This window comes from Melanaphis sacchari, unplaced genomic scaffold, assembly GCF_002803265.2.
Source record: "Melanaphis sacchari strain LSU unplaced genomic scaffold, SCAv2.0 Contig491_pilon_pilon, whole genome shotgun sequence".
NCBI classification, from domain to species: domain Eukaryota; kingdom Metazoa; phylum Arthropoda; class Insecta; order Hemiptera; family Aphididae; genus Melanaphis; species Melanaphis sacchari.
In genome coordinates this window covers 19,042-32,018 of record NW_020271328.1, presented here as the reverse complement: position 1 = coordinate 32,018, position 12,977 = coordinate 19,042, and the positions used below count along the sequence as shown (strand labels likewise).

The 12,977-nt window shown below is 29.1% G+C and overlaps 1 pseudogene; it reads left to right on the top strand.

Moving 5' to 3' along the window:
* Positions 1-11,162: 11,162 nt before the first annotated feature.
* On the top strand, positions 11,163-12,021 carry LOC112598607 (annotated as a pseudogene).
* The last annotated feature ends 956 nt before the right edge of the window (positions 12,022-12,977 follow it).

Here is a 12,977-nt window from a genome sequence, read left to right as displayed (position 1 = left end):
CAAATTACTAATTATTTATTAATATATTAATTCATTTTTTATTGTTAAGATCAATGTATATATTTTAGGAGTTGAAGATTATTTTAAATTGTAATACTAAAAAATATTACACAAATACTTTTGCTTATGATCAATTCTGAAAATAATTAATTTAGTTTCTAGCTGCAGAATACAAATAATACAATACTATCTACCTATTAAAATAAAATATGAAGTCAGATTTATAAAGCATTGAGCATTGAAAGAAACTTAAACTTGTTAACGTTAGCTATAAAAAGTTTGAGTAATAATATTATTGGGAATGTAAATGTTCAAACTTAAAATTGTATATTGTACTTGGAATTTAGATTTTGGAAATTTTTCTTGTAAATTTGACTATTTGTCATATTATTGAATTTAGATTTAAATTATTGAACCTAAATCTGCTAATCTACTATTATTTATATATATTAGTTTATAAATTATTTACTACTATTATTGTCTATTATCTTAATGAGTCTGTCCCACGGTAAGAGTAATAAACTGCGGTATAGAATAAAAAAAATATAATTATTATCAAATAATATAATAATTATCATTTAGTAAAACAGCATTACCTCACAAATAAAAAAAAAATATTTTAATATATATTTTTTGAAAATTTTATGTTGGCAACAGATTTTACACGGCCATTTTTCGGACAACTTGCACCCTACTCGTGGCGCGTACTGTATTATTACGGAGTGCTATTTTTAATTTTATCTTATCTAACAAAATCAAACTACAATCAATTTAATGTATAATGAAGGGCAATGATCTTTATTATTATTAACTACTGGCGGGTGACACATTACGAGGCAAATGCTTTTGCAAATATGATTTGTTTATAGTTCTTAGATGGGAGACTACTCAGTATTTCAGTTACGTGTCATCTCTAATAATACTCACATCAAATTACCTATGTATGTTGCTGTAATGCTGTGGCTTGGAAAAAAGTTTTATAAAAGTAATAATTGGAATATTGTAGTCCATACAGTTTCGTTAATGTTTACGTAGATGATTAAAATTCAACCTAAAATACATTTCTCTACTTTTTTTTATTTTTTTTTTTCAATTCTGTGTCATAATTTGATGTTTATTATAAATATATTACGTAGTTCTATAATATATTATGCATTCTACACTATTCAGTCACCAATTATTAAGTTTATTATACCTACTAACTACGCGTTTAGCTTATTTTCACATCAAATTTTTTTTATCGTTTTTCTGTGAAATCAGATTTTCAGTTTTATTGCACCTAAGTATACCTCTTAGTTTAGATACATTAAAACAATAGTTGGCTATAATTTCAGCTCGGTGCAATACAATTTGAAATAAAAAATAATAATATGCCTTTTGTTCATTATTATAATTTATAATATACAAATACAATACGTAAAGTTAAAAATGTAATAATTTACCAACTAGGAGCTTTCTTCGTTTTCTGATGCAAGTCCATCCCTAATAGGTAAATTTCTATCAAATCGAGAATCAACCATTTCTGGCAATAAACAGTGATAGTAGAAGTTAGTTAATTGATGTAACATTTTTTCTGACCAAAAATTGTCGTCTCTTTTAATTTTTTCATGCAGCATACCTCGAGGTGTCCAAATACAAAAATAACAAAATTTTCTCTTTGAAATATGAAGTTGACCTTGTACTTGGTAATAAAACGTATCCGTACGTTTCAATCGAAGCTTCCCATTCACAATTTCACAACTTGTAATTTTTTTTCTTGATATACCTTCTTCGGGAGTTAGATCTTTAGAAGTTATTGGACACTTGATTTCAACCAGAGAATCTCCATCAATCAGACCATCTGGAGAAGCAGCTAAAAACGGCAAATCTTTATCAATAATTAATCCTGACGGTACAATAGTTTTATTTAAAATTCCAGATAATGCAGATTTAGCGTTTTCTTCGTTTTGTGTTCCATATTTTGTTGCATTATTTCCACTAAACGAACCGTACAAAATATTCGAAACAGTTTTAGCTCGTGATGTTGTAACTCTAAGTTTGCATATTTTATCGAAATAAGAAGCTGTTAATCTTTTTTTTCCTGTACAGATGCCACTCCGTGCATTCATTTTGTCGCCGTGTATCTAAAATTAAAATTAATATTATAAAATAATTTTATTTAAAAAAAAAATTCATTTAAAAAAATATACAAGGTTTAATCATATACCTTTTTCAATTTGCTCTATTCGTTCTCCGGTTAGTTTCAAACGAGATAAAAAAAATATCTTTTTTAATTTCAAATTCTTCTTTAGACATATCTGGAGAAGTAGTTAAATCCGCCGTAGCTCCATAATGTTCATCTGGTCCATGTACTGTTTTATTATAGACAGGTGGATGAAAGAGACGTTGTTTACTTCTGGATTCACTTTTTAAAATAGACTTTGATATGTACTTTTTAGTAAATATTCCAGGGGGCCTATTCTCAAATCAATCGAAATTGGTTGTCGAAAAAAAATTATTCGATTGTCAACTTTCGATCGAAATAATTGATTCGATCGTTATTTTTCGATCTATGCTATTCTCAAAAGCTAATCGAATATGTTAATATCGAATATATAATTTTCGATCGAGTTTTCGACTATCGAAAAGTTAACTCATAATTGCCAATTATTCCATGAGATAATAATTTATTCAGCTGATAATAGTTGTTTACGCAATTACGCTATTTACGGTTGATAATATAGAATCTATTTTAGTCTGTGTTGTTGACATTTCAATTTTTAAAAATAATATTTAAGTGTAGCCTGTGTAGATCCATTTTTAAAAATTATTTTTTGCTTCCTTTATACATGGTTTTAAATCATGAATAACGTAAACAAAAAATATAAAGGGAAATCAGTATCAGCAGAACAAAAAATCGCGTTGGTTGAATTTATGGAAGCTCACCCTGAACTTCAAAAAGGGAAATTTAGTCCAAATTTTACTCATAAACAGGCAAATTATCTTTGGAATGATATTAGTTTGGAACTTAATACTATGATTGGTGCGAATAAAAATGCAGAAAAATGGAGAAAAGTATGTTTAATTTAAAAAATGTATTATTTTTATGCTGCATTTTGTTTTATTTTTTATTCTAATCAAAATAATGACAGTGTTGGATAGATATGAAGTCCAATACAAAGACTAAAAACGTCCAATTAAAAAAAAAGTCAAATGAAAACTGGTGGAGGAGAAACAAATAATCTATTTAGTTTAGAGCCATTAGATAAAAAAATTTCAAGCATCATTGGTGATGTTTCAATCTTTGGACAATCACAAACAGCTGAGCCAACTGTCAATTTTGAAGGCTATAATTGTGTAGTTATTGGTTCAGAAAATATCGATCAGTAAGTCCAGTTATGCAATTTATATTTTAATACGGAATTGAGTAAATGTAGATTACTTTTGTTTAAATGTTAGTTCTAGATACCTACTAAAATGTTCTATAATATGGTAGGTATCTTATTTTTATCATAGGCCTGTAAAAAAATATATCGAACATGGAGTTTAATTCAGAAGTTTCAATGACATTCCCGAATAATCATGATATGGTTACTACATTACATACACCAAATTTAACTTCAGAGTCTACCATAATTCCTAATTATAATAATGAAGGAAACATTACAAATATGTATGGTTTTCCTGAAACAGACATAAACAATGTAACCATTGAAAGGTGATTAATAAAAATTTAAGTTGCATTTTTTAGTATTATTTTATTAAACAAAAAACAAAATTATTTTAGACATATAGAAGAATTGGCATCAAATAAAACTGACACAATTAATAGAAGTAGTACAGTAAAAAACCCAACCTCCAATTAATAAAATGAGGTAATTTAAATCGACCAATTCAACAATTGATAATTAAATTCATTTCTAAATAAGTAAATTTAAAAAAAAAAAAAATTGTTTTAGTAAACAAAATATTCTTCAAAGGTCAATAGAGATGTCCAATGATGTGAGTTCACTAAGTAAAGACAGAAATATTATACTAAAAGAATACTATGCTAAGAAACTAATTCTTTTAGAAAGGATTGCTATTGCTAAAGAACAAAAAGTTATGCTTTTGAAGGCTGCATCCTTTAAGGAAGTATAAATATGTTATAATTCTTATTAAATATAAATAACTACACTTAAATTTGCAATATTACTAACTGTGATAAATACATTTTTATTTAAAGGAACTTTAAGAGTTAATTTATGATTATATTATATTTTATTGTTTTAATGTTTAAATTACATTTTTACTTTTTTAATTTAGTTAACTAAACAATTAGTAGGTACAGTAGTGTGACAAATAAATATTCTATTATTAAATATATAAAATGTTATCCTTATGATACATCATCCTCTAAGGAAGTATTAATATTAAATATTATGTACTAAATCCTATTAAATATAAATAATTATTCTTAAATTTGCAATGTTACTAACTGTAATCAATTTATTTGTTTTTAAAGGAACTTTAAGAGTTAATTTATGTTTATATTATATTTTATTGTTTTAGTGTTTAAATTACATTTTTACTTTTTTTTTTAATTTTGTTAACTAAATGATTAGTAGTGTCATAAATAAAATGTATTCAAGTACAAATTTTTTTTTTTTATTAATTCAAAATATAACAACATTTTTAATTATATGTACCTAAAACTAAATGACTATTATATGAAATACATTTGAATCAAATGTTGTTAAAAATTTCTTCCTGCAGTAAGATCTGGGTTTATTCTATTTTCTCTATCATTTATAGGTACTATTTCAGGAATTACATCTAGATCTTCTGCTTCAACTTCATTATCATTATTAATAATAGGTACTTTATTAGTTATACAAATATTATGTAGTATTGTGCATGCGTTAATTATAATTGCTGCTTTTTCAGGATGATAATGAAGTACTCTGTGCTTAAGTAAACATCTGTATTAAATTAAATTAATTATTAATTAACTAATTATATTACTATAATTTTTACTAAGTTAAAAAAAAAAATAAGTACCTAAAACGCATTTTGAGTACTCCATTACAACGTTCTATGATAGATCTTGTTTTACATAGCCATTTGTTGTATCTCTCTGCAGGAGTATTTGGTTCTGGATTATACAATGGTATCTGTATCCATGGTCTGAGTCCATAACCTGAATCACCTAATTAAAAAAACATATTTGTAAATACCTAAATTGTAAATAATTTAATTTACCTTATTATACCTAATAAAAAATATGAAGTTTGTCCGATTGAATGGAGATGTTCTAAAACACTTTGTACTTGACTTAATCGCCATATATGACATCATGTGCACTGCTGGGAAATTTAGCACATACATTTAAAATTTTTAAATCTGAATCACATATCTAGAATTTATTATTACTTATTAGTATTTTATACATTTAAATGTTGCATATTATGTTTAATATACAACGTAAAGAAATCAAAAAAAATGTATTAAAATACACAAATGAAAACTTTAATGGTATGTGTTTCGAATTTCAACTTAATTATTGTTAAATGTACTAACTAATTGAGTATTAATACTATGGTATCCTTTTCTATTTATATATATATGTTCTGGATAAAATGGGTCGTCTGTATTAGGTGGAACTATTGCTATGTGAGTGCAGTCTATCACACCAATTACACCAGGTATTCCATATTTTTCATAGAATCTTGAATAATTAATTAAAAATGTAAAATTTTTTAGTAAATTTCATTAATGTTAAATACAATTTAAAATAAACTGTCTTGGTTTTTTTACCCTAATCGAACTTTATTAAGATCTTCTATTGTTGTTGGAAATTGTACATATTTGTTAAATAACATTGGGTTGTTTAATGCGACTGCTACCTCTGTTATGCATCTACTTACAGATGATTGGCTAACTGCAGCACCTCTGTGTTCTCCAATATCTTGTTGGTAGCTTCCACTGGCAAAAAAACCTAAGTGCAGTCAATACCTACATCACGAGTATATTATTTGAAAATTCTTTCATTTTTAACTACAAAATAATTTGTAAATTTTCGTTATTTTGATAAATTTTTTTAAGATATAGAACTTATTAAGAATCTCGTATTAAATTTTACCTATGAGAAGAAAAATTGTAATTAATTTTCCAAGAAATAATTAGCAAATTTTCATGATTTTGACGAAATTAGTAAAATTAGACGTTACGTCCATGATTCATAAAAAATTGTTATGGATTTACTCTCAACTTTTTTTTTAAATTTTACTTTCAGCTACATATAAATAAATAATGATGATAATAATATTTTGGTTAATGCATAATTAATAATAAAAATAATAATTAATTAATTAAGTAAGTAAGTAATTAAGTACCTATATTAAATACATAATATTTTTTAAATCATTTTTTTCCCAGACCTTTACTGTTAATTTATAATTAATAATGTTTATTAACTAATAACTAAATTTACCTTTCTTTTAATAGATAGTCCAGCAGTAGTAGTTGGTTCAATCATGTATGGTGTCAGTGTACATATAAGCTCTTGAGTTGATTTTTTTACACAACCGATAGGTCCCTATAAATAATCTGTCCGATAATTCTGACAGCATATCATAAAATTAATTAGGTATTCAATATTTTTAATACATAGGAAGCGACTTTTATAGTGTAAATTACGACTCACCAATAAAAGGGTCCTCTTGCACCATGTATCTTCTCTTATTGTTCACAAAAATATTTTGGTCTATTTGTAATTGTAAATTGTTAAAATGCATTAACATATCCAAATCATCATCTATCATTGTTAACTGAGTATCCCGAGATCCGTATATTGAATTGTATTAAATTAGATACTTACTAACTAGTGACTACCTACGAAATTTCTACAAAAATATTCAATAACAGATAAAACTATAATGTTGATTTGATTTAATAATATCAATCACGGTCGAAAATTTAGGATTCGACTGGGTTTTGACAATCGAAGTTTGACATCGAATACAACGATCGAAACATCAGTCGAAAACACTTTGAGAATACGCTTTTTGGTGAAAATCGAAACCAATGTTATTTTCGACTGATCGGTGATCGAAAAGCGTTTTCGATTGATTTGAGAATAGGACCACAGGACTACGCTTGGCAATTTTTTTATGTAATGAGTACAAACGTCTAGGGCCTTCATTGTACGATGTCACCGCGGCATTACATCGTAAACTATATGATCCACGCATTGAAAAATTTACCCGTTTACCACCGATAAATTTTGCCAAAATGAAGTTATACGACTCTGCTGCATTATTATTTACTTTGTATAATAAACTTTCTGTGTGAAATAAAATGTGACTTTTAGCTGCCACTAATTCATCCCAAATTCCTAATGACTTCATTTCTGGTACTAAATTTATTTCACCATCCTTTGTCCCTTTACAAAAATAAACACTACAGTTTGTATGCTCACCAAAAACATGACTATGGCCATTCATTAAATCTTTTTTTAAATTCAACAATTTTTCTTCAAACGAAATGTCCTTTTTATTTTTCCAATACTTCACAGCTTCAGTGATTGCATACCTCAGACGCAAAATTCTGTCTTTTATTGTTTGCCTAATATTACCAGGAATATTCACGCCTCTATTTGTTCTTCTTTTTGTAGTAATGTCTTTTAATTTGTTTACGTAATTACGTAAAATATGATTCGAACATTCAATTTTTTTTTATAACAAAATCACTTCCATAGGGTTTGGCCAAATGCAGTTTATTCATGACACTACTGTCACCATCACCTACAATAAAATTAATTGAAAAATATATTTAACTATGCATTATATACATATTATAAAATTTACGTATTATACTGAATATAATTTAAAAAATGACGTAAAACGAACTTATGTATAAAAATTAGATTTTTATTTCATATATAAAAAGAAGAAGCATAATATATTATGCTTTAAAATCCAAGCCTTATTGATTATATTTTATAATACGTATATAATGACGTTTCGAGTTTTCTCTATAGTGTTATATACTCTTTCGGTTAAGGCCAAAAGGTATACGTATGTTGTAAAAGAGTTCGTTTACTTACGGGTTGTATTCAAAAACACTACACAAAATCTGTTTAACTTTAAGAAATTATTTTATTAATAATTTTATTATAAGTATATTTTAACAACACAGTATTATGCGAATCGACTACTTATTCACGACTAACTCTTGCTTATTCTACGTTCTTGTTTTTGGCGACGCAGTCGCTTGCAAAAAAAAAATACACATATTGCTTACACTACTATATTATTGTATAATATGCTTATATGCTTACTAATCTAAAGTGTGTATGCAAGGGTTCCTAATAATAGCTATTTGAAGGAAAACGTATGGAAAACTTCGTGTTGAATTTTTCAACCTTAAAGATATAAACACAAAAAATTTTATGATTTTTCAACTACAAAATTACTTGCAAACTTTCGCGATTTTGATATATTTCGTAAACATTTGATCTATAAACGCTTATAAAATTGTGACTAACGATTTTTGATTTTTTTTTAACTGCAATAAGAACATCTCATAAAGAATCTTGTATTCAATTTTCAAGTTTTTTTTGGTCATCCAAAATTTTTTTATAAAATATTTTTTACTTCAAAAAAATTCTCAGAAAAATCGAAAATGTCAGTTGTCTATAAATAGCTCAAAAAAATTCAATAGATAACATTGATATAAATATTTAGTAAAAAACTTCAAGTATTTACAATGATTAATTTTTGAGTTACAACCATATAAAAAAATCGGTTTGGTCGAAAACTGGTTTTGCGTAAAAATTCCCGTTTTTCCGTCACTTTTAGAAAACATATAGTTTATAATATATATATTTATAAATTATAATATTACCTATGAGATGTGAATATATCAAATTATGCATATCCAGACTTCTTTTGAAACCATCGACAATGATGTCTGCTTCCATAGCAGTGGATGGAAAGTTCCAATTTTTATAACACATGTGTTCTTTAGGTTCTTTGTTGTTTTTATAAGCTCGTTGACATACACAGCAGTACTTATTCCTTACGCCAATAAACAGAATTTTTCGTGTTTTAACTCCAACAATACAGGCCTAAAAATTAAATTAATTACTATATTTATATACTACAAAATATAATTATTAATGAGTCTATTCACTTGACACTTACAACTCCAGAAAGAGCATTGTACTTGGTTTTGTATGATCGTTTAGACCAAGCGCCATCTGCTATCACAGCAATCATTGGCCTACCTTCAGCATCGACATCATTATTTTCAATAGCAATTTTCGCTTCTTCTTTGCCAGCTAATTCCATGTCTTCCCATGATAATTCGTTCATGTATGTGGAAATATCGTTATGAAGTAACTGATATTTACTATTTGACATAACAGGCATGTTAGTTATAGCTCCTAATTCTTCAAGTTGTGCATGCCTAACATTAAACATTAAATTATAATAATTTATAATTATACCAGAATTAGTAGAAAATGTATGTTATAAAGTGACATAATTAACGTAAAAAAATTGGAATATAAAAATATAATATAAATTTCTTCTTTTAAAAGTATGCCACTGGTGTAAAAAAGACGATTTAATCTTACCCTTGTCCTATGTTTACAGCAGCTGTCACCATTGCAATATTAGTGTTAAATTTAGTACATGGTGCTTCAGAATGTATAACTTCTTTTTGGTGACAAAAATTGCAAGTAAAATAAAATGAACTTATAAAGCCATTTCTTACTTCATGACTAAAATTTAAATTATTGAAAGTACAACCAAATGCAGAATGATTAATTAATTTTATAGATTTAAATATGTGATTTATGTCTACAATCCGCCTTCCTTCAAGATTAATTTCATCTGCTTTATCTACGTCATTACTATTTTCCATCGCCAAAGGTAAAGCAAGATCTTCAATAGTGTCATCAGAATTTATGACTCTAAAAAATACCTTTAAATTAATATGAATATTATACTATAAAAACACTTACTTAGTGAGTATATTATTGTATACTTACACAAGAACGTCACGATTTAATATTACATTTTCATTATTTTCAATTCGATCAATTGATTTTTTTCTACAAAATAAAAATTAATATTAGGTATCTCTATAAGTTAGGTTTGTAAAAAAAATATTTTGAAATTATTATTTTTTAGTCAATATTTAGCCATTATTTTGGAGTAACGACCTCATAACTAAAACCGATTTTTATCTATTTATTTATTTTTAATATATAAGTTATAATTTTGTTAAGCAAATTCACACTTACCTTATTTTGATTAAATTCAGCTATATTCCCCTTTCTCTTGGGAGCTTTGCTAGGAAAATATTTCTGTTTTTTACCTTTTCGCCAACCACTATTACTTATCATTTTTTTAAATGTCAAAAAATAATACAAAAATAAACGTTTATGACACGGTCACACGGAACACAGGCTCAATTCAATCGATCACGTTTAAAAGACACACGCGCGCGTTTGCTAATTTGGAAGTGAATTGGAACACAGAATAAAATGCTTTATTGTTAATTTCAAAATGGTAATACAATTTACGAGACATAATATTGTAACACTATTATTATACATATTTTCATTAACATATGTATGTATTTACTGATTTCCTAGTAAATAATATTATCGGTATTTACTATCTATAAATCTAATCGCTAATGTGTTTATAAATAATATTCGTCGCGGCATAGTGTGTCCGATGCGCCCGGTGGAGTCGTGTTGCGTCTAGCATTCCCGCACTCGCATGCACATGTCAATATAATAAAATTACGGTCGTGTACAAATTTACTTTTTGAACAGAAATATGCTTCCGCTGTGACAAGATTGTGAGATTTTGGTTGGTCCGATTTTTATTCTGTAAAAACCTCAAAATTGCTTGACGTCTTTTCTAGATCTTGATCGAGGCATTTTCCGAAATATGAATTTATGACTTTGGTATGATAAAACAAAATTTCCAAATTTATAAATTTTTTCTTGAGGATATCTAAGGTAAAAATTTATATTTCGAAAATCGCCTCGATCAAGATCTAGAAAAGATGTTGGGAAATCTTGAGATTTTTACAAAATAAAAATCGGACCAACCAAAATCTCACAGTTTTGTCATAACCAAAGGTCTAAAAGCGATATTTTTCAACCGGCTAGTACCACCTTAATGAAAAATCTTAGCGTATTTTTGCAAAAAGAAAATTGTGATTTGAGCCACTGTGTAAATTACGCTAATGATGTGTACAAAGAAATCAACGATATGCGTCAAAATGCAGAAAAAAAATTTAAAAGTATATTTGTGAAAGCTTTGGAAATAGCAGGTACAGTTGATGTCCGTTTAGTGGTTCCTCGGTATGTCAAACGCCAGCAAAACCGTGATAACTATGAAGGAGATCCCGAAACGTACTACCGTCGATCCATCTTTATTTCATTTTTAGACCACTTATTAGATCAACTCAAAGCCAGGTTTCTCGATCATCGTGAATAACTTTTAAAAATACAAAATATTTTACCAACAAAGTGCAGTGAACTGACAACAGAAGAAATCGTCTTAACAGTCAAAACGTTTAGAAAGGAGTGGCCAAATGACATAAAGGGATCTGATGAAGATTTAGAATTGGATATCACAATATGGCGCAGGTAACATTGTTTTTTTATTGTCTTAGGTATTCTTTGTTCTTTATATGAAAACTTATTTATATTATTATTTCAGACATTGTTCAAATACGCCTGAAGAAAAAAAGGCCAAAAACGTTTGTTGATGCTCTAAACTTTTGCGAATCTACGTTATATCAATCTATATATCGATTTTTGCAAATTGGAGCAACACTTCCCGTTTTAGTTGCTTCGAGTGAAAGATCAATCTCTTGTCTCCGTAGATTAAAAACCTATTTACGAACAAGACGGCGGAGGACCGATTGAATGGATTAGTATTATTGAACTTATACAGAGACATAGAGGTATCTTATGAAGATATCTTGAATATTATGGCAAAAATACCGAGGCGGATAAATTTGATTTTATAAATAATTGTTATGACTTCTAAAAATACAATAAATAATTATTTCAAAATAATGGTAATTATTCTTATTTTTTCAAAACCCCCCCTCCCGAAATTTTTTCCTGCGTCCGCCCATGGCGACGGCTAACACCGATCCAACTCCAACCGTCGGCCCACCGAGTGAGGTGGCGGCTATCCGTCCGCAGCGGTGGTTGCTGACGGTAAACTAGTGGTATATATGCTAGCTTCAACGGCAGCGGGCACCGGTGTCAGCCGAGGTTCGCTTGCCGAAGCGGAATTTGACCGTGGTGACACTCGGCGGTAGCAAACAGGGGTCGGATGTCTGGTCGCGGTGGCCTCGGCTGCCGCGGCTGGCACCGGCTCGGGATGCATGAAGTGTCGAGGCAACCTGCTCCCACGTGGCCTCTCGCGGGTGGCGATGGCGCGACTTGTGGATCGCGCAGTTGGGGAGTTGATCCGGCGACGTGCCCCCACGGCACGGCATCAGGTTTTTCTCTTCAACGGCGCTGGCATACCTCACTACGGCACTCCTTGCGGAGGTCGGACTCGTCCGGCCCCTGCTGGGGGTTGATCGTACCGTTGGGGGTCACCGGCGCTTCGGTCCCCTGTATGACATGACTTGTGGGGAACCGGTGCGCAACCGCGGCCGCGCTAACACGCTAGCGGGTGTCGTTGCAGAGGGCACGGGAGGAACCGGAGCCCAGGGGGATCCCAAAGGCATATTAGCATTTTGTGTACGGTCTCGGCACCTATAAATCAATTGGGACTTCTGATTGGTCCATTTGAATTTCCGCGAGAATTTCATTATTTTATATTTATTAATATCGGTCGGTACGATATGATATTTTCAGGTGGTTTTCCTGGTTTGAGCAACATGATCACTTGTGCTCGTTTTGATTGTTCTGTAACGTATTCCGTGCGCAAAATAGCATTGTATATGTGTGTTGCGTGCCAATATCA